At 39.5% G+C, this 16,871-nt stretch overlaps 1 long non-coding RNA gene across 1 annotated transcript; it reads left to right on the top strand.

Moving 5' to 3' along the window:
- The first annotated feature begins 683 nt into the window (after window positions 1–683).
- Window positions 684–7,690, top strand: LOC308462578. Its single transcript, XR_013979218.1, has 4 exons — window positions 684–789; window positions 2,116–2,311; window positions 5,796–5,927; window positions 7,534–7,690. It is a non-coding gene; the product is annotated as an uncharacterized lncRNA (long non-coding RNA).
- The last annotated feature ends 9,181 nt before the right edge of the window (window positions 7,691–16,871 follow it).

Genomic DNA, 16,871 nt, shown 5'->3' with positions numbered 1-16,871 from the left:
AAGGACAACAGTGTTTTGGTTCACAAATTGTTTTGGAAAATGCAGATTCTGTAGGTTCACATTTCAATGTGATCTGAATTAATTTCTCCACCATCCCTACAGGGCAGTCTTAAGGAAGCCAGTCAGTACCTTTTGGGGGTCTATCCATAGAGAGTAATAACACATCAGCATTAGTGTAACAGGTCATTGCTTAGAGTAAGTTTTAATAGACCGTTTATATTTTTATATAATTTGGATTCTTTGAATGTTTGAATATTTTTTAATGATTGGAGTTCCCCCCCCCCCCCCATGTTTTTAGCTGTTCCTATTTCATCGGTAAGCTGCCTTGAGTCCTTGGTTAGGGGGAACGGTGGGATAGGAATAAATATGCAATAATAATAGGGCAAAAATGGTTTGCCATATTTTGGGGTAAAATACCATTCCTTGAACAAATGAATGAACAAAGCCACCAGTGAAGAAATTCTGTTGATCTTCTGCACTATGTCCTTCAAACCCAGTAATTAACTGCAACCTGGGCTTGCTGCTTTTGTAATGGCTGGTCCTATATTGTCCCATTTTAAGAACAATGCTGCAAAGTGTGCTCCTGGATTGATATAGATTTACAATTATCCTAATACATTTACTTGAGTTACTATATTACGAACCATAGATACATCAGTATTATATATTATTAATTGACAGCACACAGTTCTTACAGTACTGCTTGGGGCACAGATTCTACAATTAAGTGAGAGGGGAAGGGGAGTAAGACCGCATTTGCTGTGGCAGTGAAAATGGGAGGAAAATAAGGTATGAAAAGATATCTGAAGCAGATCACACTGTGGTGGATCAGGACAGATGGCTCCAAATAATAATAAGACACAGGTGGCCTTGTAGCTTCTGAAGGACAAACCATACAAATGACTTTTTCGTATTGCTTTTTATCCTGTAAAATGTGTCTGCTCTGAATATTTATGCCATATTGTTTCCTATTAATACATATTTCTAGAGCACTTTGTACAGGGTGATTTCCACGCCTTGGACACATTCATGCCATACATTTAGAGCGGTATCAAACCTTTATCATACCACTTTAAACAGTCATGGCTTTTCCCAAAGAATTCTGGGAGCTGTAGTTTGTTAAGGGTGCTGAGAGTTGTTAGGCGACCCCTACTAACAAGCTACAATTCCCAGAGTTCCCTGGGAAGAGGGACTGATTGTTAAGCCTGGGCCACTTCAGGTTGATAAGTTCAACCCTGAAACTGCCAAAATTATTGTAGTAATTGGTAGTTATAGAGTTAAATATTATCTCCAATTATTATGTTTTGGAGATAAGAACAAACTAAAAGGTGGATTCTTATGTTCCTATGTTGTTGTGCCTTAGCCTATTCACCAGTAAGCAACCTCACGCTCTGGGCCTACAAAACCTTACTTTATATTAAATAAATAAGAACATAATCATTATGAAGAGATATTGAAGATTCTAAAACTCTTCAAATGAGGTAGAAAAATTGCACCCTCTTTTGCAAGGAGAGACAACATTTGGGAAATTGGAAAAGAGCGTTTGTGGGGGTTGAGGGCTGCAACTGGGAAGAAGAATCAGCTAACACACACACACAGTCACACAGTGTGTGTGCAGAAATGCTTCTTCTTTGTGTGTGTGGATCTTTAGATGCAAGCCTTTAGAGATGGTAATGATTTGCTGGAGCACTTTCAGCAGTGAATATGGCGACCAAGGATGTGGCTGTTAAATCAGGCAGACTTTGAGAGGAATCAAATGAGGCTTTGTATGCTCTTGAACTGGATTATCGGACGGGCTTTTCACACATTCTTGTGTCTAACTCATATGCTTCCATGGCTCTTCAGAGTATTTACGTACATATTGCTGACAATATTGTATCTGACAGAGAAATGTGTTTATAAATTGGGTGTTTATGGGGAAATATGGAATCTCTGCAGCTAGTGGTATTGTTGAGTCTTAAACAATAAAATGTTCCTCTAAGAAACAAATCTACAGAGACACTTGTTTAAGGGAGCCATTTCAAAATATTATTTGTAATTTTCATCTCCTTTAATTTCGAGTTGCATTGAAAAAAGAGTTTCCTTCTTTTAAAATGTGTTTTTCTTTTCCCCTAGCCTGTGATATCATTGCCATCAGCATGGAATTGGTGTATCATCAGCAACAAGACCAAAGCAAAAACAATGTCAGTAAAAGAGAAAGGAAGAAACTATGCTACTGCAACTACTAATGGTGGGCTTTGCCCCCAACAAATTGTTGGAGAATTTCCACACCCCTGAAGAATCTTCATGAAATGAGTTTCATACAAATAAGGTAGAGAATTTTGATAGGCCATTTGCACACAGCTCTATGTACCTGTACAGCTTTCTCTCAAGCAACAGCAATTGACAGCATGATGAGGTGCTGCCACTCACCTGATCTGCAGTCAGTTGTGTTGCTGCTGCTTAGTGGAAGGTAGAGAGGGAGGGAGGAGCCATCAGCAAGGTCAGCATGGTACAAACTCATAGGCAGTGTCAATGTTGTGCTCTTGACATGGTTCTTCAACGACACCAACCTCACCACCACCTTACCCTCTCCCCGGATCTACTGTACCTTCCAGTCTGTAGCAGTGACATGGCCAGGTGAGGAACACCACCTCAACACGCCTTCTGCTAGAATACCCATTCTGTGTGTTTTCAGCCAAGAGGGCAGTTCACAGCACAAGCCCTTTTTGAACTCATTCTCACCTCCTGGATGTTCAGGTTATATGATAATAAAAATAATTAATATCAAACGAAGATTTTTTTAAAGGAATGTTGACAGCCCAATACAGAAACAAGTTTGTGTGTCATTGGAGGGGTGAAGGAAAAATGAGTCAAATTCACCCAGAAAAGGGTGCTCCAACCCCTGTTTGTAGAAGCATTTGGAGACAAACTTCTTCAAATAAAATTAATCAGCACAGAGAGAAAGACAAACAGTGGCAAGTGCAGAGAAGAGAAGCCCAGCTACAGCTTAGGAAAAGTTACTTTTTGATTAGAACATTTTTGAGGGTTGAAATCATTTGACTTCAAGCTCTTTTCCATTGTCTGCACTTTTATTTCCCAGGATATAAATCCATTTTGTAATTACTCCACTAGTCTTATCTCAGAAACTTTGCCTGACACACCATTCCATATGTTTATGATTCTCTGAATGAAAAAGTGCTCCCTGACAACCGTTCAGATTTTTCCTTTAATTTCCATTTATGCCTTATTGTCTTAGAATGTTGAACTGGAAATATATGTTGCAATATTGTGTGACATTATCTGTATTACTTAAGATTTTATATACCCATACATCAACCAAACATCAGATAAATCTCGTGGTTGCTCTTTTTTTCCTCCCTTCATCTTCTTTTCTACTGCTCTGTAGGTAATAGATTCAATTTAGTCTCTGTGACAAGTTAACTTTAAGGGTTTCTCACAAAACTAGGAGAGAATACATCTACATTTGGGTTTGAATTATTCAGAAATGGCTCCAAGTATCCCCCCCCCCCCCATTGTAGAGTAGGAAAAATAAGTTGGATTTAATAAAACTCTCATTTGCTTATAAAATTATTTGTAAATTAAACAATATTTATGATTATTAACAGATCAGTCAGTAAATTATAATCAAACCAATACAATTTTACAGTTTACAGATTTGCAAATTACAGCCCAATCCACAACCCTGAGAAATGTAGCTTAATTGTATCATAAACCACAGTAGCTGATCTGATTAAAATCCAAGAATTTTGGATTAGATGTTCTGCGAAGTGGAGGTTACTACTGCGGCACAATAATGGCCCAATCTTTTAGCAGCTGCTACCTGCCTGTGCAGGACTAATTAATGACAGCATCCTAAAGGAAGTTAAGATGCATGCCATGAGTATGAGGTGCACTTCAGTGTAGCTAGTTTCAGAATAAGGATCTAGGGAATTCCAACATGCACCTCAATTAGGCAAACAGAATTAAATTCCAATGAAATAATGTTTTTGTGATTAGGGTGTTAAGCAATTACCCAGCTACACACACACACACACCTATTTGTGATCCTGCAATACTGATTTCTAAATACTTATGGTTATGTTCAGAGATGAAGCAGAGCATTTCCCCACCTTATTTATCATACACTGGCACAGAAACAAAATCAGTCTTCCGAAGATTCTGATTACTTGTGAGCAAGTTTCTTGTCAGCAGTTTTCAAAATGTACAATGGAATTAATCTTCTGCAAGGTGGAGGTACAGTCTATCAGCTAAGCCTCTCTCCCTACCCTTCTCCCACACCCCTATTTAGCTTCTCGCAGAATATATGGTTGTGATAAATTAGCAGGAGTTGGAGGTGCAACCATTTCAATTCTGTTTTCATTCTGCACTGTCAGAAGAAAACGACACTAATTGTTTTGTCTTGCTCAGGTGAAACAAATGGAGCTTTAGGGGAGGGGGAAAATTAAATATCAACATGTACCTTTGTAAGTCCCAATTTTACTGCTGTTTATTTGATTAAATTTGAAAATATTAACCCCAGTCCAGAAACCAGGAAACTGCAAAAAAAAAAAAAAGACATTTATAGATTTTATTTCTGGAAATATCACTGAAATGCTTTTGTCTAGAGCTACAACGTATTTAATAAGGCTGTGCAACTGATTTTTCCTAATCCTGAATGGAATTCAGCCGATTCGAACTGATTTGTACCAAATCTGGATTGGTTTGAGGCAGCTATAAATTGCTAGAGTTGGGTGGATCCAAACTGATTTGTAGCAATTTGTGTTGATCTGGAGCTCAAAATGTTCTCTGAAAAAGCCAGACCTACTATCACCAAAGCATTTAATTTATTGATTACAACACCATATAAGGAGAACACCAGGGCAAGGGAAGAGGGAGGCTCATTGGCAATTCTAGCTTCCAATTCAGGGCTTACAATCTCACCCAACCCACTCAGTGCTTGGGGAGAAGGAAGTTCACATTGCTATCACTCTTATAAACTCTGTCTCTTAGAAAGACTTTGGTGGCATTTGTTCGGCTTCTGTTTTGTTTTCTTCACAGTACTCTGACAAGCCTTATACCTGTTTGCTATCCACCCCTAATCAATCCCAATCCCATCTTTATACAAATACAGTAATAGGTTTTTTTCCGGGTCCTAATCTTAGTTACTTAGGCAATGTCACTTACCTTATGTCCTGCTCCCATTTTGGCCCTAGTTTTTAAGGTTTGGTTTGTATTTTATTTACAGGTGTGTTCTGTTTTCTGTGTTGGTCTTTATTAGTACATGTGTTTGTTTGTTTGTTTGTTTGTTTGTTTGTTTGTTTGTTTGTGGGGGGGTAAGTATTATGAGTACATTGTGCATAGTCAGTGCACAAGCAGCACACATACAGGGTAATATTACATATATCAGTCTTTTTTTAAAAAAAATCTTTTTTGGGGGGGAAAGCAAACTTTAAAGGTGGCTGGCATAAAAATCTCTTGATTAACCTATCTGAAATTTGCCAAGATAAATCCTGCCTTGAGGGGTTATCATGTATCCAAATTTCATGCACTATGTGAAAAAGCTAAAAAGTTGTGTACATTTTGGTTTCCCAGCGCAAGTGAATAGTATTACAAGGTTTGGATTTCTGGATCAGGTCCAGATTGATCCAAACTAAACTGGAGCCAGATCTGGATTGTCACATTGGATGGGTGTGTGTGGATTACACGGCCCTCATATTGAAACCAGTTGCTGACTTGGTTTGCTCACATACCAAAACCTCACTGTCTGATATGGTAATCATATCACCACAATGCAAATTTTCTTTCATTTACAGCACAAACTGCACATTCCAACCACATATGAACTATAATGAATCAGAATTTGACATTGTGAATGGAGAACAAAATGAATTGGAGCCACACCTATCCATGCATTGAGTAGACCCACTGAAATCAACGGGACTTAGGTAAGTCATAAGTAGGTCGGTGCTTAACTATGGCTGGATCGTGCTAACATAGTGCAATGCAAAATAGTGAAGCCATGAGAACTCACTCAGCTGTGCATAATAGAGGCATAGTTAAAAACACAATTAAAAATTAAAAAGTGTCTTGATCTGAAAATATTATATATGTATTCATCCACTTCAAATCAGTTTCCATATTCTTTTTGCCATTAATCTTCAGTATCACACTCAAAACAGGTGTTTCAACAGGCCATTAATTGCTTATAAATCTACCCGTGCTTCTTTCCAAAGTGCAGAGCAGTAGGAGAAAGTCATCACTGTTTCTTTGTTTCATTCAAAGCTGCAACCCAACTTGCTGGGAAGCAAGTTTCATTGAACTATGTAAACCATATTGGACTGTTATTGAGTTCAGTGAGGGCTTGGAAAGTTGACCTTGGGTCCCATTGCTTAAACCTCACTAGAAGAAGCTTCTATACACATTGGCTAACATCTTCAACATCCTTTGCTTTCTGTGTTTACTCCCGCTGAAGGCCACTTTATTTTTATTCAGTGGCGAATGCCCCAATCCGAAAGAAAGCCAGTGAAGTGTGGTGGTTGAAGAGTTCGAAAATAAGCCTCATTGATGTAATTTTATGTGGTGAACCTCCCTGAGATCTACAGATGAATACAAATTTAAGAAATGATAATTACAATAAAAACCGAATGATCTATCTTCTGTTTGTGACAAACATCACAGTTGTTTCAGCAGAACTTACTTAAGGTAAAGACGCTTGGTGTTGCTGCATAATTTTGCATGGGGAAGAGTTGACCAAATTCACAGCATACATTTAAAGCACTCTTATACCACTCTGTCATGACCTCCCTGAAGGAACCCTGGGACCTGTAGTTTGTTATGGATTCTGAGAGTGGCGATTTCCCTCACAGAGCTACAATTCCCAGATTTCCCTGGGAAGAGTGATTGTTAAACCACTCTGACAACTGTATCTCTGTGAGAGGGGTGTGTGGGGTCTCCTAACTGCTCTCAGCAACCTTAACAAACTACAGTTCCCAAGATTCTTTAGGGGAAGCCATAACTGTTTAAGGTGCTAGATTTGGCCCATGTCTACTTAACAGCTGGAAACTAGTTTGCTGAGCTGCTTCTCGATCTTCGCACATCTGCGTCAAACTTGTAATTAGAGAAATGAAAATCTTCTTCATCTATAGCTGTTCTCATCAAGGGAATGTCTTGGGAATAAGAATTGTAATCTGAGACTTGTCCTGGAGCCTCACAGTGCATCTTTGCAGTAGCTTTGTAAAATGGGGTGGAAGGCAAAATAGTCACAAGGAAGGTATGACTGATTCCCCCAAAGCTATGAATCAAATTACTGATAGACTCAAGAGATTAACTGGGATGGATACTCCACCTCCATACTCCCAAAGATATGTCCATTAGATCACCGTGTTTCTCGAGAGACAAGCCTCAGCAAGACGGAGAGGCATGCACCAAAGTAAGCAATATTTTAAACAAGGTCTTGCCTGAAGTCATATTTGTAGAAAGGTGAAGTATTTGTTCATTTATCAGTGTTTGGTTACTCATCTGGCTGGCTTGATCTTTTTTCTTTGTGTGCAGATAGAATTTCAAAAAGAGCTAAATCATTCTCTTTGAAATCTGGCATAATTTGCTCCAAGGCTGAAATTTTACTTGACTAGTTCCGGCTCAGGGACCTAACATGAAAATCCTGGAACAACTTTAATTTCAGAAGCATAATAAACTGGCTTTTCCTGAACTTTGTGACCTCATTATTTCCAACTAGTTTAGTTTGTGCTCTCCTTCTTTTCTTTTCCCTCCTGGAATTTAAACTATTTGGGGCTATTTTCATAGTTAACTGAAATGAAGTTTTGAATGTAGATTAAGAAACAATAAGAGCTCAGCCCTGCCTCCCAGCAATGTGTCAACATCTCTCATAAATTTCTGTGTGTGTATATATATATATATGTTTATATATATATGTATGTTTATAAGGTACTGGTAAAATGTTAATGCACATGCAGTATGTAATATGATATAAGGGAGATCCACTGTGAGTCTACCTACAGCCTACTCACATACTCATAATGAAGAAATGGGACTTTTAGGTTGCGCTTAAATGCTTCTTGTTGTTGCTGCTGCTGTTGCTGTTGTTGTTATCATTATTACTATTTTATTTACAAACCACCTTTTACCCATGCCTCATGTTGATTTACAAGCATGCCATAAAAGCAGGATAAAAATAGTTCTTAAAAACCAGTACAAAACAATAACTGAATACGATAACAGAGACCTTTTCCTCCAGCTGGAAAAGCTCAGCCTCATCTAAAAATCCTGACTGTACCCACAAACTGAACCTAATCCAAGGCTTGGTGTAATGCCAGGGCCTCTAGCTCATCCTCTGATGAGGAATCCCCTGGCTAAGACATGACATGTTGTTGTTGTTGTTTAGTCATTTATTCATGTCCAACTCTTCGTGACCCCATGGACCAGAGCACGCCAGGCACTCCTGTCTTCCACTGCCTCCCGCAGTTTGGTCAAACTCATGTTTGTAGCTTCGAGAACACTGTCCAACCATCTCGTCCTCTGTCGTCCCCTTCTCCTTGTGCTCTCAATCTTTCCCAACATCAGGGTCTTTTCCAGGGAGTCTTCTCTTCTCATGAGGTGGCCAAAGTATTGGAGCCTCAGCTTCCCGATCTGTCCTTCCAGTGAGCACTCAGGGCTGATTTCCTGAACCTAATACAAGGCTTGGTGTAATTCCAGGGCCTCTAGCTCATCCTCTGATGAGGAATCCCCTGGCTAAGACATGACATAGGAACCTTCAAAGGTATTTCCTAGCTCTGTTGCTTGAGATCCCCACCCCCCATAACACACATTTTTTTCCTAGATTTGCCATAGATAAACTTGGACCTTTTAGATAAAAAGCATGTACTGTGCAGCTGACCTATAATTCATCCCCCATCCATGGAGATCAGCTATGCTGTTCACAATGCCTAGTAATAATAATAATTATTATTGAAGTGCTGCTATTTTAAGCCCCAGCGTGCTTTGTGATATGGAGACCTAAAAAGTAACAACGTTCTACTCAGATAGCTTACAGTCTACATAAAATGGTCATGAGAAAGATGGTGATTAAAGTAATAAACAGAATGAATGAAAGTGAGAGCGTGCGGGATGATTTGACAAAGAAGGATCAGGGATGAAGTCTGGAGAGTTGATGACGGCGGCCAACATAGCAACAGTATCTTAAATCCTTTGCATGGAAAGGAAGTTTTTGGAAGAGGGGTTGTAAAGCAGAGGGGTAGGTGGTGTGATGAATAGAGAAACAATATGGCGGAGGCAACAATGGTAAATCATGAGAGAATACCTGCTGGACAGACTATGTGTCTAATCATCCCTGTTCTTTGGCCACAGTGCCTCTGGCTGATGGGAATTGGGAGTCCAACAACATCTATAGAGCCACCAGTTCCCTAGCCGCGGCTTAAATGAAAAGAGTAGACTCTTGACTAGAAAGCAAGCAGGTAGAAGCAGATAGCAAGGGTGATTTGCAAGCAATTGTAAAGAAAGGGACTTTTAGCAAAAGCAGAGGTATTCAAAACATTTTGGATGCAGGCAAACAAGAGGAGGAGGATAAGATAAGGGAAGAGGCAAATTTGTAGACTGTCTCCTCCCTTATTTTGTATTTTAACAAGAAAATAGCTGTAGCTGACCACCTAAAGAAGAGTGATACTCACAATGAAGAAGCACGATCGCTGACATTATCCAATTTATTTCCTCATTTGGTCATGCTCCCATTTCTTTTGGCCCTACCTACCACTGGAATGCATCCCTGGGAAAACTGGTCACCAGGGAATGCAGCCTTCAGTCTGAAAAAAGTTCCCCACTCCTGGACTAAGCCTATTCAATGCTTCCTTTTTCACTCTTAAGCCATAGATGCATATCCTTAGCTTAGCAGTTCATTTGCCTTATAGTTCAGTAACACCAAGTATTGTTTTAAGGTACGATAAATACATAGTCTACCACATCTGAATAGCAACTTGAAACCCAGAAGCTCTCCTATACTACATGTGAGAATTTTTATTATTTATTCATTTATGTATCACTTAATACCAAAATAGGCTTCTATGTGGTTTGCAAAGAATGAAACCAGACCCATTGTGGAATAGCACAAATTGTTGAGGAAGACAAAAAATTCAGATGTACCGTATTTTTTCGTCTATAAGACGCTCTCATGTATAAGATGCCCCCTATTTGGAGGGACTCCGATTTAAGAAAATGGGGGGATATGCATCTGTGTATAAGACGCCCCAAAATTTTTGACATTTTTTTAAAGGAAAAAACCTAGTCTTATACACGGAAAAATACGGTAAGTCATAATAATCTAAGATTCCTACTGACTTTTCTTACATACTATTTTATGATAGCAGAAAGCAATAGCATCACTTATATACTGATGGCAATTTACTTAACATTAGGATTCATACAAAATCAGAGGGGTTGGTTATTTCCATCTCATTCGCACTAGCTATTAACCTCTTCCAACTACATGGTAGGGGTGAGGAGTTCTTCAGGGACACAAAGGACATGTTGGATGTAGAATGAAATTTCTTTAACCATGCAATCCCATGTATGCCTACTCAGAAGTGAGACCCACTGATTTCAATTGGATGCTAGAGGCCAGATTATAACAGTGTATTAATTCCTAACATATAAATGTACTGGGTAAATAAATGTTTTTCAAAAAGACATCAGACTGAGGGAGTTTTCTATAGAAGAACATTTCAGAACTGAAGTGCTGCAGCAGACAAGGGAATGTCACAGGTTACCCCCCCCCCAAAAGGCTTTATCTAAGTAGTCCCTTCCCCCAAAAAGGGGGGACCTGGGGAAGATCTTAGCTGGAGCATGCTTGTGTTGGTGGAGCCAGTTCTTAGTTGCATCCCATTCCACTTATAAGTTAAAACCAGCATCCTGAACTGGGCTGGGAAATGGCCTTCCAGTTCATAGATGCTGTGGTATAGAGGAAGACTTCAGCCTTTCAAGAGTCTTCTTGTGTTCTTATGTCAACTTCTATCCCCTCAGCAAGCAGTAGCTAGGGAGGGAGAGAATCAAACCATTAGGAATATTGAAAGTTCACCCCTGTTAAAATAAATCTGAAAGATTAAATCTCTGTTACAACCTACTTTTGCTGCCATACACGAGGCCCCCGTTTACTTACATCCTAAGCAGCAGACATACATGCTTGTACCGTATTACCATAAGAACCTCTGTTGCATTGCAATGCAGCAGTGATACACTTTATACACCACCTTTCTTTCCCACTGGAAACAGCGTTATTATTATTATTATCATTATTACTATTTCAGTTTATGAATGTGAGAAGAAATGGCAAAAACCACAGCAGAACATGGTTTGAGCAGCAGTAATACAGTTGTCTAGGTAACTGGAGGAGCAGTTAAGTCATCTCAAGAATATAACTGCAGTCATCAAGGTCATGTGCTAAGAACTTGACGGGGAAAGGGCGGGGGGAGATGCAGAAACGGTGTGTAAAATGGTTCTTATTCTAAATGCAGAGATACGTGGATTCCACTGTCTCGGTTGCTGTTTTCAAATCTGTGTTCATTGGATTGAAGTTGCACATATACCGGTAGGTTAAAAAGAAGAGGGCAGTGTTATTCTTCTACTATCACCAGCACTCTTAACCCAGCCCAAAAAGTATAAAATTGAAGATGATCTGGTTCACATTAAAGAGTGAACTCAAATCAGGTCAGGGTGCTTCAGTTGCAGAATGGCAATCAATTAGTTTATCATTAATCAGATAATTTTTGGTTTCTTGAATAACATGAAATGAAAAGTAGAAATAACTTGCAGTATCATTTTCAGGAACCATCTCTCAGCTTTATAAACTAATCCTTCTCTAATGGCCCTTTTTAATATAATTTATAGGTTCGTCATTACCCTTTTTGTATTAGTAATTATTTCTAAAATACCAGAGAACCATCTTTTTTCCCAGGGTTCTTCTATGTGCCTGATTTACAGCTAGTCTCATGTTGGACTCTGTCTTTCTGAGGTTTGACATTTCAAAATATTTATAGCTCTTTTACATTAATGCCTTTCTCATGAATCTGAAGGTGACCGTTATTTCTTTCATTGTGTTGCAATTAAATGGATCAACTTTGGCTTTATTATTTCCACTATTTATCTGTTCATCACATTAAAAAAAATTAAAATTAGAAAATGACACAACGCATTGTGTGAACTAGAACAATTGCATATTTTCTAAAAACACAAGGCACCCTTGATGCAGTGGCTAAGAAACTGTTCCAAGCGAAAGCGCAAAATCTTTAATATTTTATTGATCAGATCTAAACCTTCTGCCCAAAGTGGCAATTAAATTTCAATTAAACTGACTGAAAGCATCATATTAAATTTCAGCACTTTACGAGCTATCAGATAATGCTGCAGGACAAATCTTTAGTATGATCACACTCTTTTCAAATTATATTATCCTGTTCATTCACAATAAAAGTGACAGTTTTAGGTATACTTTCAATATTTCTTGAATATAAGCCCTCTAATGAACACATTTTATTGCCTTTAAATCAATTATTATTGGATATTTTAATAAAGTGAATTGAGCACTTTGTTTTACACACTGCTTAGAAGTTATTATATTTTGCAGACAGCACAGCAAAGGACTGTATCGGGATGATAGAAATATCCAAATACCTAACATTGCATTATAAATTTAATCAGCTGCTTACGATTGTGAATATGCTGCCTCGCATTTCACTGCATTTTGCAATGCCTTATATTAATTAATAACAGATTAACTATTCCAGATTTGGGTCTCCAGCCTTCCAATACACCTCTTGCATTAATGAGATAAGGTTAAGATAATATAACCGAATTACTGAAATAAAACACCGAAGAAGCTCTAAAGATATTATTGCATATTAAGTCTCACACTTTATTACTATATCAACCCCTCAGTCCCATGGCCATGTGCCATGCATCAGCATTTAACCTATTCTAATAAAGTCCTTGCTGTAGGAAGAAGGTGCTCTGCAACTGAGCATACACACACATATATAGGATAGTGATTTGTCATATTCATGTAGACACACAGCAAATACGACATAGAACTAAAATTGGACATGAATATGGTAGAAGGACACAAGTGCATCTGGCTTAAAGCTATGAGCAATATTGTACTCCTTTTGTATGCAGGATACACACAGGATGCTCTCATTTTATTGATGACACGCGAAAAACAATGATCCGTACACATGGGCCCAATATTTATCTGCAGTATTTTTCAATTACATTACTGTCATTTTCCAGGGTGTTGTTACACTCTTCCCTTGCCCACTGGAGATGCGCAGAAATTGTTGTTCCTCCTGTAGGGGCGTAGAACATGGAGCAGGAACCGCTAAAAGGAAATACAACAACAGGGATGGCAAGCACAGCCACAACAGGGAGTGACTAGTTAGCTCTGGAAGCTGCAGTAGTATTCCTTCCCATCTAACATCATTCTTTGTTTCTTTTTTGTGTGTGTTAATTTTTCAAGTATATAGAGATGAACACACACACTTTCGAGAGGGGGAAGGTAATGGATGTAGATGGGAGACTGTGTTCTTCCATTTCTTGCTGCTGTCACTTTAACCGGGGTGGGGGGTGGGGAGAGAGAGCTCAAATCCCAACCAAGGGCGTATATTTTGTTGATAACAATCACAGCATTTCAGAGATAAGATTACTTTGTATGAATAAGTATGTTTTGTTTTCACTATCAGTAAACATCTCTTTTTCACTCCGCTATATTTCACCCTTGGGAACCGAGTAAAAAATCAGTCATTTCAGAGAACAGGAAAAGGAACTCTTCAACCTAGTTAAGCTGCACAACATAATTGGCTGCGAGCGAAGGGCATTTTCACACATGACACTAAAAGCACTTTCCCCATCTCCTGCACCTGAAATTAAGATGTGAAGCCCATGTTGGCTAAAATTAACCTCCTGTTTAAAAACGGGACTCTTCTTCTTTCTGACCCAGGTTAATTATATTCACTTATGGACACAAATAGTGCTGTCTCAGTGACACTTTTAGCGTTAGCTGTAGAAAAAGCCAAACACCTTATCTGATCTGAACACTCACATTCTAGAAGGCTGTAATTCTATAGTCTTAAAATTAATTCCCATTGATTTCATTGGAACTTTGCCCTAACTTGCGATTTCTTTTATTTCTTTTTGCTTGTTTGCTTGTTTTATATCCTCCAAGTTGCTGAGTGTGGCATATGTGTGTGGGGGGGGATTCCCCTTCTCTATTTTATCCTCACAACAACCCTGTGAGGTAGGTTAGGCTAAAAGACAGCAACTGGCCCAAGGTCACCAAAGGCGCTTTGGTTTTCTGCTTTGAGATTATTGCTTCACATCGTACCCTGAATTGGAAGGGGGTAGGAATGGGAGTGCCTGATCACCTCATCTGTCTCCTGGGAAATCTCTATGTGGGACAAGAAGCTACAGTTAGAACTGGATATGGAACAACTGATTGGTTCAAAATTGGGAAAGGAGTATGACAAGGCTGTATATTGTCTCCCTGCTTATTTAACTTTTATACAGAATTCATCATGCAAAAGGCTGGGCTGGATGAATCCCTAGCCGGAATTAAGATTGCCAGAAGAAATATCAACAACCTCAGATATGCAGATGACACAACCTTGATGACAGAAAGTGAGGAGGAATTAAAGAACCTTTTAATGAGGGTGAAAGAGGAGAGTGCAAAATATGGTCTAAAGCTCAACATTAAAAAAACGAAGATCATGGCCACTGGTCCCATCACCTCCTGGCAAATAGAAGAGGAAGAAATGGAGGCAGTGAGAGATTTTACTTTCTTGGGCTCCATGATCACTGCAGATGGTGACAGTAGTCACAAAATTAAAAGACGCCTGCTTCTTGGGAGGAAAGCAATGACAAACCTAGACAGCACATTGCCAACAAAGGTCCGTATAGTTAAAGCTATGGTTTTTGAATGATGGTGCTGGAGGAGACTCTTGAGAGTCCCATGGATTGCAAGAAGATCAAACCTATCCATTCTGAAGAAAATCAGCCCTGAGAGCTCACTGGAAGGACAGATCCTGAAGCTGAGGCTCCAATACTTTGGCCACCTCATGAGAAGAGAAGACTCCCTGGAAAAGACCCTGATGTTGGGAAAGATTGAGGGCACAAGGAGAAGGAGACAACAGAGGACAAGATTTTTGGATAGTGTTCTCTCGAAGTTACCAGCATGAGTTTGACCAAACTGCGGGAGGCAGTGGAAGACAGGAGTGCCTGGCGTGCTCTGGTCCATGGAGTCACGAAGAGTCGGACACGACTAAATGACTAAACAACAACAACAGGGAGTTCCATTCAGAAACAGAAATACATGTATGGTGCACTTTTCAGAAATATGAGTCCTGCTTAGGCAATAGTTGCCTGTTGAGCACTCACTGTTTGAGCAAGGAGTGGGGATGTGCCTCTCGCCCTCCCCTTGACATCAGGTCTCCATACTAGCCCTGCCCTCTGGTGTCTACATCTTGAGCTTGGTTGCCTGTGAAGGAGTCCACTCTCAAACAGCTGCTCATGTAGGGATTCCCCTGCAGAAAAATGTGCATGAAGTATGGCTCTCAGAGGGCAGAGCCAGAATGAGGCCCTATACCTGAGCACTGCGCAAATGGGGCTAGATTGTTGCCCTTACGGAGAAGCATTTTTAAAAAGAAAAAAGAAAATTGGCCATTAATGATGTCAAATTTTAATACTGAAGTTTTAATTGCCCCACTCTTCTTGTCTTTTTAATCTCTGTTTTAACACTGTTAAAATGATTTAACTCATTTTGCAGTGCAATTCTATGTATGTCTACTCAGGAAGAAGCTCAGTCGAGTTCAGTGGCGCTTTCTCCCAGGCATGTGAGTAAAGGATTGGAGCTGTAGTGGACTGGAAGGTATCATAAACACTATGGAGGTCCTTATGAGGCTCAAAAGGCAAACTATAAAAGTTTTTATATATTAGTAAACTTACTCCTGGTCTTTAAATTTCTTTAGAATTGCAAATAAGAGATTGCTAGGGTGGGGGGCAAATTGCAGTTCAGGTGGGAAGGCAAATACGTCCAACGTATTGTCCAAGTCTGCCTTTGCCTGTTTCTGCCAATTGGTTTTAGGTGTGAGGAATTCAAATAATCTGCTCTTGTTTTTGTGACTGGACAACATTTAGCTTGGTAAATCTACATTTGATTAAAAAGCACATGAACTGCTCTCAGAAAACCAAGGAATTTTAATTTTCCCTTCTGAAAATGTCAGGTAATACTATAAAAACATAGTTTCTCTGCATAAAACATATCCTACTAAACATACAACATGACCTTGTAATCACAAAACATTAGAAAATAATGATATCAGTTAAAAATAAATAAATAAATAAATAAATAAATAAAACCTGTTTCATCAAGTTGTCCATTGGTTCATTCTTGGGCATTAGCCGCTAACTTGCTTTTGGGCCTTTGGTATAGCCCTCATGTTTCTTATGTGTATAAACACTGCCAGCTGCCTCTGTGACTTGTTTCACACACCTCTCTGTATAGGGCCCTCGTACCTACGGGACCGCCTCTCCTGGTATGCCCCACAGAGAAACTTACGGTCTTCGAATAAAAACATCTTGAAGGTCCCAGGCCACAGAGAAGTTAGGCTGGCCTCAACTAGAGCCAGGGCTTTTTCGGCTGTGGCTCCGATCTGGTGGAACACTCTGTCACAAGAGACCAGGGCCCTGCGGGACTTGACATCTTTCCGCAGGGCCTGCAAGACAGAGCTGTTCCACCAGGCCTTTGGCCAGGGCACAGCCTGACTCCCTCCCTCGGCAATCTTCGCGGAGCTCTGGCCCAATAGTTGCCAGTGGCTTGAATTAATTAATTTTATAAC

Source organism: Podarcis pityusensis (genome assembly GCF_964106645.2).
Source record: "Podarcis pityusensis genome assembly, chromosome: 1".
In the NCBI taxonomy this organism is placed as follows: Eukaryota; Metazoa; Chordata; class Lepidosauria; order Squamata; family Lacertidae; genus Podarcis; species Podarcis pityusensis.
The sequence above is the reverse complement of the archived record's forward strand: the minus strand, read 5'-3'. Positions and strand labels throughout refer to the sequence as shown.